The 16911-nt window shown below is 41.3% G+C and overlaps 3 protein-coding genes across 8 annotated transcripts in view; 2 read left to right on the top strand and 1 right to left on the bottom strand.

Moving 5' to 3' along the window:
• The window catches only part of LOC307122988 (B-cell receptor CD22-like), a 106260-nt gene extending 97192 nt beyond the window's left edge, over positions 1–9068 (bottom strand). Inside the window, exon 1 of one of the 2 annotated variants that reach the window (XM_079811350.1) lies at positions 8942–9068. The gene's annotated coding sequence lies outside the window, so the exon portion shown is untranslated. The remainder of the gene's footprint in view (positions 1–8941) is intronic. The other variant, XM_079811352.1, reaches the window with a different exon arrangement.
• LOC307124221 (uncharacterized protein) overlaps positions 1–16911 on the top strand; it is a gene marked incomplete at its 3' end in the record, with an annotated part of 717433 nt that overhangs the window by 528070 nt on the left and 172452 nt on the right. The window lies entirely within an intron of this gene.
• LOC307122987 (sialoadhesin-like) overlaps positions 12056–16911 on the top strand; it is a 93622-nt gene continuing 88766 nt past the window's right edge. For 3 of the 5 annotated variants that reach the window (XM_079811346.1, XM_079811344.1, XM_079811347.1), the window contains exon 1: positions 16364–16406. The gene's annotated coding sequence lies outside the window, so the exon portion shown is untranslated. Of the gene's footprint in view, positions 12110–16363; positions 16407–16911 lie in introns of those variants that run through there. The other 2 variants (XM_079811345.1, XM_079811348.1) reach the window with 2 other exon arrangements.

The raw sequence follows: 16911 nt of genomic DNA, 5'->3' as shown, positions 1-16911 counted from the left end.
ATTTTATGTGTTTTTGGGCAAAATGAGAAAAAGGGGGAGACATTTTATTGTTTATTAGTGTTTAATGTTTAATTTTGTTGGAATTATTCAAACAATTTAAATTACACTGGGTTACCATAGTGGAGAAGAGCGGAGCGATTGCTTAGGTCGACTGACTCAGCACATGTCATTAATGGACATTTCACACTTAACACATATATGATGTGCTATTGCTGACAAATATAATGACAGCTACTGAGTACTGTGTTATAGATCAATCAAGTGACAACAGAAATATACAAAAATAAACATATGCTTTGATTAAAGAGGCAGGGTCTTAAGCCCCTGTGTGCACCACTGTTGTTAGGGAGCCATATTAAAATCATTGTGAGACTACTACTTAATTCGGTTACTTAAAAATTACTCAATTCCATTATGTTGAAATTATGTGAACAAATTATGTTTGTTTAACTTAATTGAATCATGTGGAAACGATGTACATGATTAAATCATGTAAATCCAACACACCATTTTTTTCAGTGCAGAAAGAGAGAGAGAGACTGGGAATAACAGAAGTAAAAGGCTATGTTGGCCAATCATTTATTTTTTTCTTATCATAGGCATACTGTCAACACCGTAGCTAAAATATGTCACAGACAAAAATAGGCTAAATCAAATACGACATCTGTCACTCAAAACTATAAGTCAAAATGCAAATAAACGAAAACTGCTGATTTTACTGCAAAATAAAGTATTTTATATGAATGAATGAATAAATGAATGTCGCTCACTGACGACGGTCCATTATACTGAAAGTCTCCTCCAAAGGCTTAATGTAAAGTCGTGGCCGGGATGCACAGAACAATTTCTCTATAGGCTATTATTATTTTTTTTTTATGCACGTTATTTGTAAATTAAACCAAGTAATTGCTGTCTATTGTTCATTTTCGTTAACTTGAAATGTGTAGGCTAAATAAAAGAGAAGTGGTTGTTATGTACATTCTGTTTATTTTTGTAATGCAAGTTATAATTTGTATATTAAACAAATTCATATGTTCACGCATATATTTTCTTGTCATGTAAATTAAAATGTGTAAATGAAAATAAATTGGTCTATACATTAAAGTACTTTTGTGATTTGTGATAAAGTACTTTTGTGAATCACTTTTCGTGATTCCGCTATTTTTGATTAGCAATTGGAGGGGTATTGTTGAATCAAATTGTTGATCAAAAGTAGCGGAATCACGGCCAAAATGTGGCAAAATATGCCAAAACGCGGGGGCGCCCGGTAGAAATATTGCTTAAGTAAAGACAACTTAAATTTGTGCACTGCTACATTTGTGCAATAATCTTGTAATATTTTTATTATTTATATTACAATTAGTGTAGTATTTAAGGTTAAATAGAGAATTTCAACACAAAGAGGCAAATTAGAGTCATTTTATGGCTGGAAAAATTATAATTTTCATTGGTAATGTCATTACTCACCAGGTGCCTGTTTAGCTCTTTAATAAATTAACATCTAGTTTCTCAAAAAAGTTTTGCAGATCATAACTGCTTAATAATTTTTAGGTGTTTAATTTGAATAAATATTTAGACATGATCAAACACTAGTTCCCTTACGAGAGTACTCTCGTATTGCGTTTTGCTAAAACGCAAGGGGGAATTCCTTTTCCTCGAGATATTGAAGCAAATTTTTATCCAAAAATACCTTTTATACGCAGTGCAGCTGCACAACTCTCAGCAGGAAGCAGCTGCGTGCTGATTGGCTGTGCCGCTGCAACTGCAGCAACCTATAGCGAGACCGTGGGGCGGGACGGACCAATCAGGTCCTTCCAAATTCCAGCCACAAGGGGCAACAGAATTTGCATAGCCAAGGGTATATAAGACCCACTCTCGCAAGGTTAGTCAGATTAATTCTTCTTCAGCGACTTGCAATCGTTGAGCTCCGGATCGAAGCCTGCCGTCGACACGCACCCAGCGGAACACGCGGCCTGAGGACGTCGGATTCTCCGCCTTCAGCCTGCCTTCCAGCTGCGCCATCCGGCACTATATCCTTTTCATACCTTACTGTGTTTTTACACATTCAAAAAAGAGCACGAGACGTTGTTGCAAATGTCTCGTTCCTGCGCCTCGTGCAGAGGTTTCATCGCGGACGAGGATCGGCACATCATCTGCGTGTCATGTCTCGGACGAGACCACACGCAGGCTGCACTCAACCAGGCCGGCTGCCCTGAGTGCGACGAACTGGCGCTGCAGACCCTTCGGGCTCGGCTCGCCAGCTTCGACTCTGATCCCGTCCCGTGCTCCTAGCCTCTAGAGCCACGGAAGAAGAAACGTCGCGACCAGAGGCCACCGGAGCGCTCTGACGAGCACACGCCGGGCATGTCCCCGCGTGCCTCGCCATCGCCCGTCTTGTTCGTCGACGAGCAGCACAGCTCCCCTCGCATGGCGGCTGCTGCTGTTTCGTTCGGCGGACCGGAGGAGGAAGAGGATGACAGCCTTTCCCTTGCTGCATCCGGAAGCGGGTGGTCGGATGCCGCCTCGGAGCACGCCACTTCGACGCGGACGGCTAGCGGCGTCATAACCTCAGTTGACGCTGAGCTTATGCGCTTCCTCACCAAGGCCGTGGACGACCTCGGCATTGACTGGTCTCAGCCCGAGGAGCCCACGAGAAGCCGACTGGATGAGTGGTATTTCGAGAACCGCCGTCAACCGACCGCTCAAAGACCCGCTCCCTTCTTTCCAGAAGTCCACGAGGAGCTAACAAAATCGTGGAAGGCGCTATTTTCTTCTCGCGCCAAATCCTCCTTTTCTCCAGCGCTCTCGGTAGTCGATGGCGCTCAGAAAAAAGGATATCAAACCCTTCCTCCCCTCGAAGAAGCTGTCGCTGCTCACCTTTGCCCGCCCTCCACCAGAGGATGGCATTCAAAGACTGTGCACCCTTCCAAAGCCTGCCGCACTACGTCCAGCCTCGCCGGTCGAGCATTCGCCTCCGCCGGCCAGGCGGCGTCAGCGCTGCACTCTATCGCGGTGCTTCAAGTCTTCCAGGCCAAACTCCTCCGTTCACTGGACGAGTCTGTTCCTGACAACGAGGCTCTGAAGGATCTGCGCGGCGCCACTGACTTGGCCCTGCGCGCCACCAAGGCTAATGCTCAGGCGATCGGCAGATGTATGGCCAGCCTGACGGTGTTGGAGCGCCATTTATGGCTTAACTTAACTGAGATGAAGGACACGGACAAGACCGCTTTCCTGGACGCGCCCATTTCGCCTTCAGGATTGTTTGGTTCCGCCGTGGTTGGGTTCACGGAGCGCTTCACTGAGGCACAGAAGGCTTCGCAGGCAATGCGACATTTCCTGCCTAAGCGTTCCAGCTCCTCCGCAAGCCGTCAAGCTAAAGCTGGACCAGCCCAGCCCGCCAAGGCGCCGCCTTCAGCTCGCCAGCCTCACGCGGCTTCCAAGCCCGGTCAGCGTTCCCGCTCTACGAGCCGCAGCAGACCGCCGGAGCGTCGAGGTCCACGACCCAGCAATGTGTCGAAACCTGAGCCTCCGAAGCCGTCCTTGCCAGAGGTATGAAGAGAAGACGGATAGTGCTCGCTTCGGCCGGTGCACCGCCTCTCTCTCTTCTAAAACGTTCCCCAGCTCCCTTCAAGGCGGCTGGGAACGCCACATTCACAGCCAACGAGCCCGCAAGCAAGCGCGCTCGCATGTACACAAACGCCGTTTTCACGGCGACCCATATGAGTCACAAAAAGAGCTTTTTCTCTGTAGGCAGTGTGCCAGCATTAAAGCATGTACCCCTACACTCAAGCACTCCCCCATGTTCCCCAGCCCCCTGCACTCAGGTGGTTGGAAACATTACTCTCACAGTCAACGAGCCCGCACTCAAGCGCGCTCGCCTGTACACAAGCACCAATACTCTATGTCCCCCGGCCCCCTGCACTCAGGCGGCGGGAAACAATTCCCTCATAAGCGCCAACTTAGCGCAAGGTTACCGGGCTACCGAGTCCCTGTTACTCAGCGACTCGCCCCACAGATTAATTCAGCCCCTGCACTCAAAAAAATATTTTGGTCTAAATATAAGTTTTATGTATTTGAATTACATTACAATTTTCCATCCATTTGGACTACATAGTTTTAACATAAACAAACAAATAAACTTAATGTGATTCATATTTGTCAGTCAAACGTAAATGAAATAGGTAAGTTTTATGTAATGGTACACAGAAAAATGCCCATGATAAATTAACACAGCCTAGTGCACACTACTGAGATAAAGTACCATTGAAGCAGTGTTCAAGTTAATGAGATCATTGAGTGATGATTGAGAATTAATTATGAACACCTGATGATAATGAGCAGAATCCCTGACGGAAAGAGAAACACAAGAACTACAACTGACTTCAGCCACAGCCTTAGATGAAATCAACTGAAGATAAAAGAAGACATTAAATCTGAAGATCTTGGCAGAGGAGGATTAAACAACTCCACAAACAGCATTACCAGCTTCACACATTATTAACCAGACTGACTTTATTTCTGTAATTTTCTGTTTATAGTTTTGTTTGAAGTCACCATGCTGGAGATCAGTGTCTGCTTTAGTTGGGCTCTTAACTCATTAATTTTTTTCTCTAGCTCCTTTAACTGTGTGTTTATAAAGCACATTTGTTATGGCAAGGGAATCCAAGAGAATATCTGGTGATGTTGGCTATTTATATATTGTTAATGACATCGTGTGGCTAAATCACTGATCTCATTCAGAGTCTAATACTCTGGTTATTGTGGTACTGTGTTAATAGTTTTGGTTTATTCATAATAGTTGCCATGTGATTCTACAGCACGAGTTACAGCACCGTAGTGGTATTCGAATAATATGCAGGATTTAAATCTATGGCATTGCTTAGATATACACAGACATCAAGAATCAATGTATGAATCTCAACAATGGTGACAATCAATTAAAATCTTCAAGCTGCAGTGCATGTTGGGTACCACCAATCAACCCCCCCCCCCCCCCATGTGTCCCAGCATGCATTGCGGCATGAATAAATTATGCATCTGAATTGACAAATTTTCTTTGATACTTACTAATTGCTTTTACTTTTGCTGTTTTTGTCGTGACATTTTAGTTGCTTGTTTTATGTTCAAAGTTGATTTTAATAGCTTTTAATAGCCCCGCTTTGGAGAAACCAACCTTGGTTCTCACTGCTGAGTCAGATGTCAGATGCAGCTCCGTGGCCGATCCCGCTGAGGAGAGACCTCCTCATGCAGGCGGAACGGCAGATCTGGCATCCCCGTCCCGATCTATGGGCGCTTCATGTTTGGCCCATCAACGGGTACATGAGAACCTTTCTGAAAGCGTAATGAATACTATTACTGAAGCTAGAGCCCCTACGACTAGGCGGCTCTATTCAGGCAAATGGTCAGTCTTTTCAGACTGGTGTAAAGCGCGAAGTCTGACCCCACATGATTGTGCAGTGTCAGAGGTGCTTACATTTTTACAAGAGCTTCTGGACGCGGGTCGCTCCCCCTCCACGCTCAAAGTTTATGTGGCTGCTATAGCAGCGTATCACATTCGAGTGAACGGACTGTCACTAGGAAAGAACGATCTCATTGTTCGCTTCCTTAAGGGGGCTAGAAGGCTTCACCCACCTCGCCCCCCTTCAGTCCCTATATGGGACCTGTCCACGGTCCTGGATGCCATGAAGAGCTCTGCATTTGAGCCTCTGCATTCAGTGAGCTTAAAGCTCCTGTCACTAAAAACCGCTTTTCTGCTAGCGATCGCATCAGTTAAGCGAGTGGGTGATCTGCACGCGCTCTCTGTGAGCGCCTCGTGTCTGGAATTTGGGCCAAACGACTCCAAAGTCGTCCTCAAACCAAGACATGGATACGTACCTAAAGTGCTTTCAACTCCGTTCAGAGCACAGGTCATTTCACTTTCGGCACTTTCATCACAGTTAGATGAAATAGATGCTAATTTGCTCTGTCCTGTCAGAGCGCTGAGAATATACATAGAGCGTTCCGCTGCTTACAGGCAAACTGAACAGCTCTTTGTGTGCTTTGGCGGCCGCACCCGAGGGTGCGCGGTTACAAAGCAGACCTTGTCACGTTGGATAGTGGATGCTATCTCACTGGCCTATGAGTCTAAAGATCTCAGCTGCCCCTTAGGCATTAAAGCCCATTCTACTAGAGGCATGGCCTCTTCGTGGGCTTGGTCTACTGGCATTTCTCTGAACGATATCTGTGCGGCGGCAGGCTGGGCCTCCCCGTCCACTTTTATCAGATTCTATAATTTAGATGTTCCGGCTTTACAAGCCGGGCTTCTTGCTGTGTAAACAGATTTAACCCCTTAAGGCTCGATAAGTCCGGCCTGGGTTGAATATTGTATAAGTCATAAGCATATTCCTTATACGGCTCGAATTATCTGGCCACTCATTATTCCTGACCCGACTATGTCTGGTCTATTCTTATTATTGCACGTATATCGTGTTCATTCTCATTAGGGCCCGACTCAGGTCTGGCTCACTCTGAATTATTGATATCATATTACGGGCCCACCTAGGTTGGCCTGGGTTTGGTGTCGTCGGCCTTAGAGCCGTTAAGCAAGCACGGCGTTTTGCATTGGTCCCCCTTGCGTTTTAGCAAAACGCAATACGAGGGTACTCTCGTAAGGGAACGTTTCGGTTACTAATGTAACCTTGGTTCCCTAAGAAGAGGGAACGAGTATTGCGTTTTGCTTGCCGTGCTTGCTCACTTGCTCAGGAGTCGCTTCAGTCGATTAACCTGACTAACCTTGCGAGAGTGGGTCTTATATACCCTTGGCTATGCAAATTCTGTTGCCCCTTGTGGCGGGAATTTGGAAGGACCTGATTGGTCCGTCCCGCCCCACGGTCTCGCTATAGGTTGCTGCAGTTGCAGCGGCACAGCCAATCAGCACGCAGCTGCTTCCTGCTGAGAGTTGTGCAGCTGCACTGCGTATAAAAGGTATTTTTGGATAAAAATTTGCTTCAATATCTCGAGGAAAAGGAATTCCCCCTTGCGTTTTAGCAAAACGCAATAATCGTTCCCTCTTCTTAGGGAACCGAGGTTACATTAGTAACCGAAACGATTTCTTTAAATGTGAAATTTTAAAATGTTAATAACTTACAACCTAATATTTGAAATGATAGTCTACTTATATAAGCACACACAAGGGAATATTAATGAATGCGAGCAAATATAATTCAACCCAAGAAAAGTCGAAATCGATATTTGTGCCAATCACAATCCCTACATAAAGCTACATAAACAAACAAGCAAGAACAGAGAACCAGGAAACTAGGGGCCTATACCATGAAGCCGGTTTAGCTGGCTAGCCAGATATGTTTAAGCTTAGTTTGTGCCAATCCTGGGTTTTAGGTACCATTAAAGTGGTTTGGCTTTTAGTAGTGTTCATCTCCATAGTAACTTACGCTCCACAGCTAACCTGCTCCAGGACAGGTTATGTTCTGGATAAGACATCTCAAACTGAAATTGGACCAATCAGCTGTGAGCAAAGTGACACGCCTCTGATGAAATAAAGTCACTCCCTCTGTTTCTATCCAAATTAAAGGTCACTACATAGCAAATGGTTTTTAAAGACTAAAGTGTCTGGCTTTTAACAATGCTTATTTATAATAATAATACTTTTGAATGATTTAGATATCATTTATGTAATTATACCCTTATATATTTTAGTTAATCAATCATTAATAGGCACTTAGTTAAAATTAATATTAATAGCCTATATAAAGGTCATACAAATAAGCTTTAAAATCAATAAATAAAGCTATAAAAATGACTATATGTGATCTTAAATGTTCAATTCTCTCTATATATCAACTAAACTAACTTCATAACTTTTACTTGCATTGACTTATAAGATATTTATTTGTTATCCTCTTTCATAGACAGCTCTTTTCTTCCTGTCTATTTGTTTAAATTCTTAATATTTTTCAATCATGTAATATTCTGCAGAAGAGATAAATGAATCTCAGTTTCACTGATCCACAGCCTGTGATTGGCTGTTCACTACTGATGTCACAGCTAAACTCCTAAACTCAGGATCAAAGCCTGAGTTGACAGAGAAAGCTGATGATCAGCATCATGGGACCAACAAAGCCTGAATAGATTGGTTTGGTTTTGTCAACTCAAAACTAATCCTGTAACCCTGAGTTTGTTAAACTACCATCATGGTACAGGCTCTAGGAACACTGGAAACAGAAACATGCACCATTACATTCTACAACTGATGAAAAAAACAACAACAAAGAAAACATAAGAGATAAATACACAAGGGTTAATTAGACACACTTGGGAACAATCAGGACTAGTCAACAAGAAAAACTGCAAAGAACTACAAACATGGCGTCAGGAACAGAACAGGGCAAAAGAAAACTAAGGAGCTTTTTACACAACAATGTTTTAACCTGAAAGCTGGCCATTCATTTAGACAACAGCAGTGGTTTGGGGGCCTGAAAACGGGAACTTTTGAAAGTTTCTGAAAACGATACCATTATTGTTTTCGTGTAAACTACAAACATTTTGAATTTGTGAAAATGGTGACGTCATGCACATGCTCAGTCTATAGGCAGGAAGTCTTTCTTTACAGAGTGACATCGCCAGCTACTGGCCTGACAGCAGAATACAGCGTTTTTAATAATTTTTGCAGATCTGATGAACAAGGATAATTTTGACAATGTTTTCCTCTGTACGCGAGAAACGAGAAACTTTTTTTATTTTGTGTACACCTTGGTTGTGTAAACATACCCTAAAAGACCACTATACAAAAACATCAAAACTGCCAGAGAAAACATATTAGTGCTGTTGGACTTTTTTTTTAGTTACTGAGACACAGCCCTGTGACAACTAGCCCCAACCAATCTCCCATAAATCCCCCAAACTTAAGATATCTGACAGAACATTTCTAAAATCATGCTCTTACCCGTTTCACCAACACCCGTGACCAGTGACAGCACTACAAATGATCAGGCTGGGACCAGTAAGTTATGTTAATTATCTGTAGTCTTTTGTCGTCTCCGTTTGCTTGTTTATGTGAGAGGGGGAGGGAGGGAGAGAGAGGGGGGTGGGGGCAGACTTCCTGATGCCTTTTCATATAAATAAGGACTTTTCCTGCAGAGCTCAGTTTACTTTCAGTTTCACTTTGGCAAAAAAAAACAAAAAAAAAACAACAACCCTAAAGGGGACAACAGGCCATGTGTTATGTCCACAATTTCCCATGAAGAAAACAGAAGAAACACACACATGGATAAGGGGACCAGATTTCAGGAATGGAAAACATCCTAGTTTCCTATTTCAATGGTCAAATATAACTGAAATCGCATTTATTAACAGTTTATGCAGCATTCTGTGTTATTTTTCTACATTTTACAATTGTAAATCTCGTATCAGACTCATAAAATAAGCGATTTCAAGGCAAAATTGTATAAACAGATTCAGTGGATTTCCTTATCTGTGCTGCAAATCTCATCTTCACACATATGTGGAAGCGGATGATGAAGTTACTGAATCCTGTTTGGAGTTTTATAGTGTTGAATTGTTCTCACCACTATTGTGTACGTGTTCAAGAATTTCCAAGTTGACGCCCTTTATTTTTCTTGGCTGGTTTCTCATTTACATGTTTTGAGTTTTTGTTTGCATTGTCAGTTTTTTAGAATCAGTTTGTTAAAGTTTTATGCTGATCTGAATGTGTCGATGCAGAAAGAGAAAGAGACAGAGAAACACTGAGAAAGAAGCAGTTAAACATTAAGAGCTCATGAGGAAACATCTCTGACCTTCTGCTTCCTCAGTTTGCTCTCTGTTTCCATCATTTCACATCTGATGGACGAGAGACTCACTGAAACACGATACAACTGGCTGTGGCTGAAGTCAGTTGTAGTTCTTGTCTTTCTGCTCATCTCTTTTTCTGTTCTCTTCTCTCTTCAGTGATTCTGCTTGTTAACAGGTTTATTTAGGCTGAGATGACTCCACATGTAATCTACAAAGATTTTGTGGCTCAGATAAGGTCCAGTTCTGGTTTATTTCTTTGCTCTTGGCTGACATGTGGCATTGCTCTGGCCTGCTTGTGGCCCAGATCTGGCAAACAGGAGTGGTCCACTCAAGGGCCGTCATTCCACGCAGCATATGGGCCGACACAATGTTGCTATCTGGGATATGTAGCTAATATTCAGAAATATGCTTGAATAAGGTCAAGGTCTACATTACAGCCTAATTAATTTAAAACACCATCACTTTAAGTATGGTAAAAGGTGTAAAGACGTGACTTCATCATTGACAATGAGTGGTATTGGACACACACAATAATAACAAAGCTTTAAGAAATTAAACCATGATGAGGAACGTAATATTTAATAGTTTATTTTCATTACTGTCACTACTTCCTGCCATACTCATTCACTGCGGCCCTCGGTCAGCATCAATGACGCTTATGAAATCCCTCTCACTTGCGGTGTAAGCTCCTCTCACCTGCGGCGTAAGCTCCTCCCACCTGTAGGTCTCCGGGCTGCAGCGATACATACATGGTGGAATTACAGTGAAAGTCATGCAATTATTATCCTGGAATATACTGTCATTTCACACTAAAATTTTAAACAGTGTAACCATACCCATCAAAACTGAGAGCGAACCCTAAACCAAAACCGACCCTCAACCTGATTATAACCTGATCCCTGAAATCGAGTATTAAATAACTGAGTTAGCACAACCATATGTTCCTGCCCTGAACCTCAGATCTAGCAATTGGCTTTTAGTGTTATAGGCCCTAAGCTATGGAATAAGCTTATTCTTCGTGCCACCCATACTCTCCAGTAGCCTGGCTCCGCCCTCCTACGTACTTCCGCTCAATTTTCATTTTCCTTCAGTACTACGTCTGGGACTGCTGTATATGCTTAGGTTTTCTCCTGAACTATTTTTTACCGGACCAATCAGCGAGCAGAGGGAGTGGCTGAGAGTGATGACGTTGATGTCATGCGCTAGTTTGAGTTGTAGTTCAGTTATGGCGGCGGTGAAAGATGCGAGTGTGTGGCACCGCTGATGAATGTCCAGAAGTTAAAGTCGGAGTGTGGCGAGGTGGACGAGCGAACGAGACATGGGACGAGCGAGCGAGATCGGTGGGCGTGATTGAGAATGAGACACACCGGTCTCGAGTCCTCTCATGAGGGAGCACGGAGGCATAAGGACGAGCGACACCGGTGAAGGACGAGAGAGGACTAGGACCTTTTTGATTAAAAGTTGTTAAACGTTCGCCGGTTCCCGCCTCCTTCTTCCCTGAACAAACGGAGCAAGAACAATCACTGCTGAGTTTTGTTGGTGGCCATGATGTTGTGGTCCGGGAAAAGTCTTTTTCAGCTCGCTTCGTTAGTGGTGTAGGAGTTGCTGAAGCCGTCCGTCTCCCACCACCCGCGAAAAAAAAAACCAGGCTGAATTACCGACTGCTTTTGACAAACACCAAGGTCGTGTGGTAATGTAATTGCTCTCCGAATCCACATCTCTGAGTTTTCAAGAATATATCACTTCAAAACTCACTGTTTATATCCTTTTTGACTGTAAGAATGGATTTCACCTGAGAATGAACTCAAGAGATCTAAGGTGCAATAAGACAATAAAACTTCACTCATCTGAAGAGGAGATCTACAAGAGAAAACAGGACCCACCTGTGTCAACCTTATCTCCCCTCCGTGCTGAGTCCTGACCCTTTTCACCCTCTCTTTCTCAGGGCTCACACAATCATGCAAATCTCACAGATACTGCAGACTCTTTCATGGTCAGTATAAATACTTTTGATGCGAGTGGTAACGAAGTTTCAGACCCACATCAGTAGAATAGGTCAGAATAAAGAAAACAATGCTTGTTCTCCGGGTGTGGGAGATGCTCATAGAGATCTTTTGATAAACATTTGCTGTCATCCCCCAAAGATAGGTGTGACCATTTGGGCACGAGAAAAGTTCAACCCAAAAGCTTCATAAATATTTGGGTGCTGAATGTTTATTGTTCTTTTGTTCTGAGTGAGTATTTAAGGGGAATGGGCAAACCACTCAAGGAAGCATCTGTAACCAGAACTTCCCACACTGTTGCTGTGTGTCTCTATTGCCAGGTATGCAGCTATTCTTATATTATTTTATAATTGGGTTTTATATTATATGCTGATCAAGTTGTGTATGATGGATTATGTTTAATTCCTTAATTTGACATTTTTGCCTGGTTAAAATAAACTTTCATCTTGATTTATCCTGTATTGTTCTAAAATCATTATTCTAGTATGGATCGATGTAGACTCCTTTATTACCGCAAAATCTAGGGTTATGATAGATCACACCGATGATGCCACGACTGAAGCATGGAGCGCAGCGTGTGCGATATTCCGATTTCTGACTATCGCTGGATTGGCAAATTGCAGTTCGTGAAATATTACTAAAATTACACTTCTTGTTGAGTGAGCATGTGCAACCACTTAAAGGTAAAATATTCACTCTGCACCCTCTGACTAATTACAGAAGTAAACATTTTGTGCTCGTGAGCGTGCGAACCGGATGCGTCTGTCTCTCTGCGATATTGGGTCTCTCGATGAACGAATATGAAAACTAGGAAGATACAAAGAAAATCAACGATCTAAATTAAATCACAATTAATCATATGATCAGCAATGTAACTAATTTGAGGAAATCACGTATATAATTGGAGTTAAATCATTCATGGAGTCAGATATTAAAGTTGGATCTTCATATTTTAATATCTTAAAGTGATTTTTACAGAAGTGCCAGAAAAGACATACACGCAGAATTCCTTCAACCAGCCGCTGGATGTCGTCATTGAGCTAGCGGGTGGAGCTTACATGACCCCTGCAGAGCACCGTGCGGTTGCGTGCGCTGTAATTTGGATGCATTTCTAGACTTGTATTTCTTTAAATGCTGGCAAGTGTTTACAAGAGCAAAATATTTCATCACCGCTCAAAAAATAAAAGCAGAAAAGCACGTAAACATTTGAATTGGGCTGTAATTTACTGCAGCATTTATTCTTATCATACCAAGCATATGACATTTTATTTACAGCATATACAATCATGTTATGATTGCACACGATATGCACCACAAGAGCAGCGCGTTCCGATTACAAAACTCTCCTCTCCAAGGTGAATTAATCACAATCCGAATGCACAAGGTTTTATCACTGACACTGAGGTGGTGTGCTTAGTTAATGTGAGAATCAAAGGCGAACGGCGCGTGACATACGTCACGACCAAACGTTAGCGATTGGTTAGGCAGATCCAGAGTGACTCTTGGCAGATCCAATAGTTTTAAACTTCAACAGAGTACCCGCCTTCAAGGAAGTAAACGCTTGTCAATGGAGAGTGGCCAGACTCTATGTACAAATGAAATGTACGAGAGTCTGGTAAGACCAGGCTAACTCTCCAGACCTTTAAATCCCAACTTAAAACTCGTTTTTTCTCTAATAATTGTTTTCCCCTCTACTTCTCTGCCTTCAAGTGATCCCTCACTTTCTAATTGTTGTTATATGATTACTTTATTGTATTAAATATTCTCTTTGATTCTATAACTTCTTATGTTAATTATCTGTAGTCTTTTGTTGTCTCCGTCTGCTTGTTTATGTGACTTAACTTTGTGAAGAAACCTTGGGTTCTTGAAAGGAGCTATACAAAAATAAACATATTTATTATTATTATTATTATTATTATTATTATTATTATTATTATTATTATTAAGTCTTGACCCTCAAACAGGCCTTTGAAGGGCTTTCAGAAAGGGAGGACCGGCCAAAATGTCTGGTCCACACACACACACACAGAGAGAGAGAGAGAGAGAGAGAGAGAGAGAGAGAGAGACTTCCTGACGCCTTTTCCTTCAGAGCTCATTTTACTTTCAGTTTTACTTTGGCAAAAAAAAAAAAAGGCCATGTCTTATAATTTTCCATGAAGAAAACAGAAGAAACACACACGTGGATAAGGTGACCAGATTTCAGGAATGTAAAACATGGGGACCTTTCCTAATTTCCTATTTCAATGGTCAAATATCACTGAAATCACATTTATTAACTGTTTGTGCAGCATTCGGTGTTATTTTTCTACATTTTGCAATTGTAAATCTCATATCAGACTCATAAAATAAGCATTTTCAAGGCAAAATTGTATAACCAGAGTCAGTGGATTTCATTATCTGTGCTGCAAATCTCATCTTCACACATATGTGGAAGCGGATGATGAAGTTACTGAATCCTGTTTGGGGGTTTATAGTGTTGAATTGTTCTCACCACTATTGTGTACGTGTTCAAGAATTTCCAAGTTGACGCCCTTTATTTTTCTTGGCTTGTATCTCATTTACATTGTTTTGAGTTTTTGTTTGCATTGTCAGTTTTTTAGAATCGGTTTGTTAAAGTTTTATGCTCATCTGAATGTGTCGATGCAGAAAGAGAAAGAGAAACACTGAGAAAGAAGCAGTTAAACATTAAGAGCTCATGAGGAAACATCTCTGACCTTCTGCTTCCTCAGTTTGCTCTCTGTTTCCATCATTTCACATCTGATGGACGAGAGACTCACTAAAACACTGTACAACTATGCCATATTTCATCCAGAGTTTTACTGGTACTGTTTATTTCTTAACCCGCACCGGATCGTGGGCGGGGAGGTTGACGGAAGGGGGTGTGTCTGTACTTTTATTTACTTTTGTTTTATACAAAATATTCAATCAACTATCACAAACTATGCATCATTTGAAAGCTAAAACATTCAAGATTCATGTTCTGAACTTGTTTTTGCAATAAATACACCAGAGAGGAAAGGGTTAAATGAAACGCTAAAGGACCGGCCATGTAAACATTAGCATAATATTAGCGATACTCATCTTTCATCTCCTGTCGTTCAGATCAGATCGGACGAATCCAATAAACACCCGCATACATCTCTGTGTAAGAGTCCACTCTTCAAAATGCATCCCTTTTTTAATCCAAAACAACGAAAAAATAGGGAAAAAACAAAAAATCCTTCGTTGTTTGCAAGGGAAATTTGAGTTAGCGTAATCAATCATGTCCATTTTCAATGAAATATCGATTCTAATCCGTTTCTGGCAAACTCCCCCTGCTAGAATAGTCTCTTCCTCGTGAAATGGATCAACCCTCGTCTCTTTCCTTCAATCAGAGTCTCTCCTGTGATGCATCATACAGAGGAAGCGCCTTACAGGCTTGGTGAGCTGTCAATCATTGCGCCCATGGTTTCCGTTGGATAAAGGCACTCTGTGCCCAGCCAATGCCTTTCCAACAAAGGTTTGATTGATGGACTTAGTAACCAATCAAAAGGCATTATCTTGCGCAGTTTACGTAAGTAGGCTTTGGTGAATACTGTTTGTGCGCTGTCTGCGCCCTCTGTATGGCGCTACTGCAGTGGAGCGCGCAGACTCTTACTGACGCTTCTTATCAGCTAAATTAGTTTTTTACACTTTGTAATCTCTGTAAATAGTTGCTTTAGTTTTTCAGTAACTGTTTATCCATTATAATTAGCAGTTTATTGCAGTTTATTGCAGATTTATTTGAATGAAAAACTACTCTTTACAATAGCAAATGTTCTGAAATAAATGTCCTTTTTGAAAGGACGCCTAGACTTTTCTTGACATAAAAGCTCACAGAAGCTACATTACTGAGAGAATCATCCTCATATTTGAATCATGACATGATTAGACATTCAGTTTTATATTTAAGTTATTTTCAGGCTCTTAACATTAAATTATAATATTTTTTTCCCTAAGTGAAAAAAAAAAAAAAAAAACGTGAGTCACTTACATGTATATTTACATGTATATTACTCTGTTCCCATATTACTTTGAGTTATTATGACTCTTGGGTAGCAACATTTCAAGTGTCTAGTTTAAAATAAGACCAGATTTAGGAATATAGATCATAGGGTTTAAGAGCTGCAGACATTTTCATTTTGCTTGGGGCCCCCAAATTCCTTCTAACGGCAAATCTGGCATCAAATTATGTTTGGGGGTTTATAGATTTGAATTGTTCTATTGCTAATTGTTCTAACTATTACATAATTGTCCCATAATTTCCAGGTTCCTTATTTTTCTTGGCTTGAATTCATCTAATTGTTTTGAGTTTCTGTTTGGTCTATCCGCTTTTTATAATATGATTGTTAAAGTCTCATTATGTGAAATGTTTCATGTGGATCAAAGAAAGATCGAAATAGAAGCAGGTAAACATTAAAGGGATAGTTCATCATTTACTCACCCTCAAGTTGTTCCAAATCTGTATGAGTTTCTTTGTTATTTCTGAACTATCCCTTTAAGAGCTCATGAGGAAACATCTCTGACATCCTGCTTCATCAGTTTGGTCTCCGTTTCCATCATTTCACATCTGATGGACGAGAGACTCACTGAAACACGGTAAAACTATTTTATATTTCATGTCTTTACTTCATCCAGTCACATTACTTTTGTAAAAAAAACAACAACTGGAAAATGTGTTTATTTTATTGTTTTTCTGTTCGTCTTGCTTGGTTTGTTGTAAATGTTTGATTATGAGAAATCATTAGGATATTAAATAAAGATCATGTTCTATGAGGTTATTTTGTAACTTTCCTACCATAAATATTAAAAAAAAATATATTATTATAAGTAATATGCATTGCTAAGGACTTCATTTGGACAACTTTAAAGGCGATTTTCTCAATATTTAGATTTTTTGCACCCTCAGATTCCAGATTTTCAAATAGCTGTATCACTGCCAAATATTGTCCTATCCTAACTAACCATACATCAATGGAAAGTTAATTTATTCAGCTTTGATTGTGATAATTAAATGATTGATTATAATTCAGATGATGTATAAATCTCAATTTAAAGAAAATTGACCCTTATGACTGGTTTTGTGGTCCAGGGTCACATATCG

Source organism: Gobio gobio (assembly GCF_949357685.1).
Source record: "Gobio gobio genome assembly, chromosome: 3".
Lineage (NCBI taxonomy): Eukaryota > Metazoa > Chordata > Actinopteri > Cypriniformes > Gobionidae > Gobio > Gobio gobio.
The sequence above is the reverse complement of the archived record's forward strand: the minus strand, read 5'-3'. Positions and strand labels throughout refer to the sequence as shown.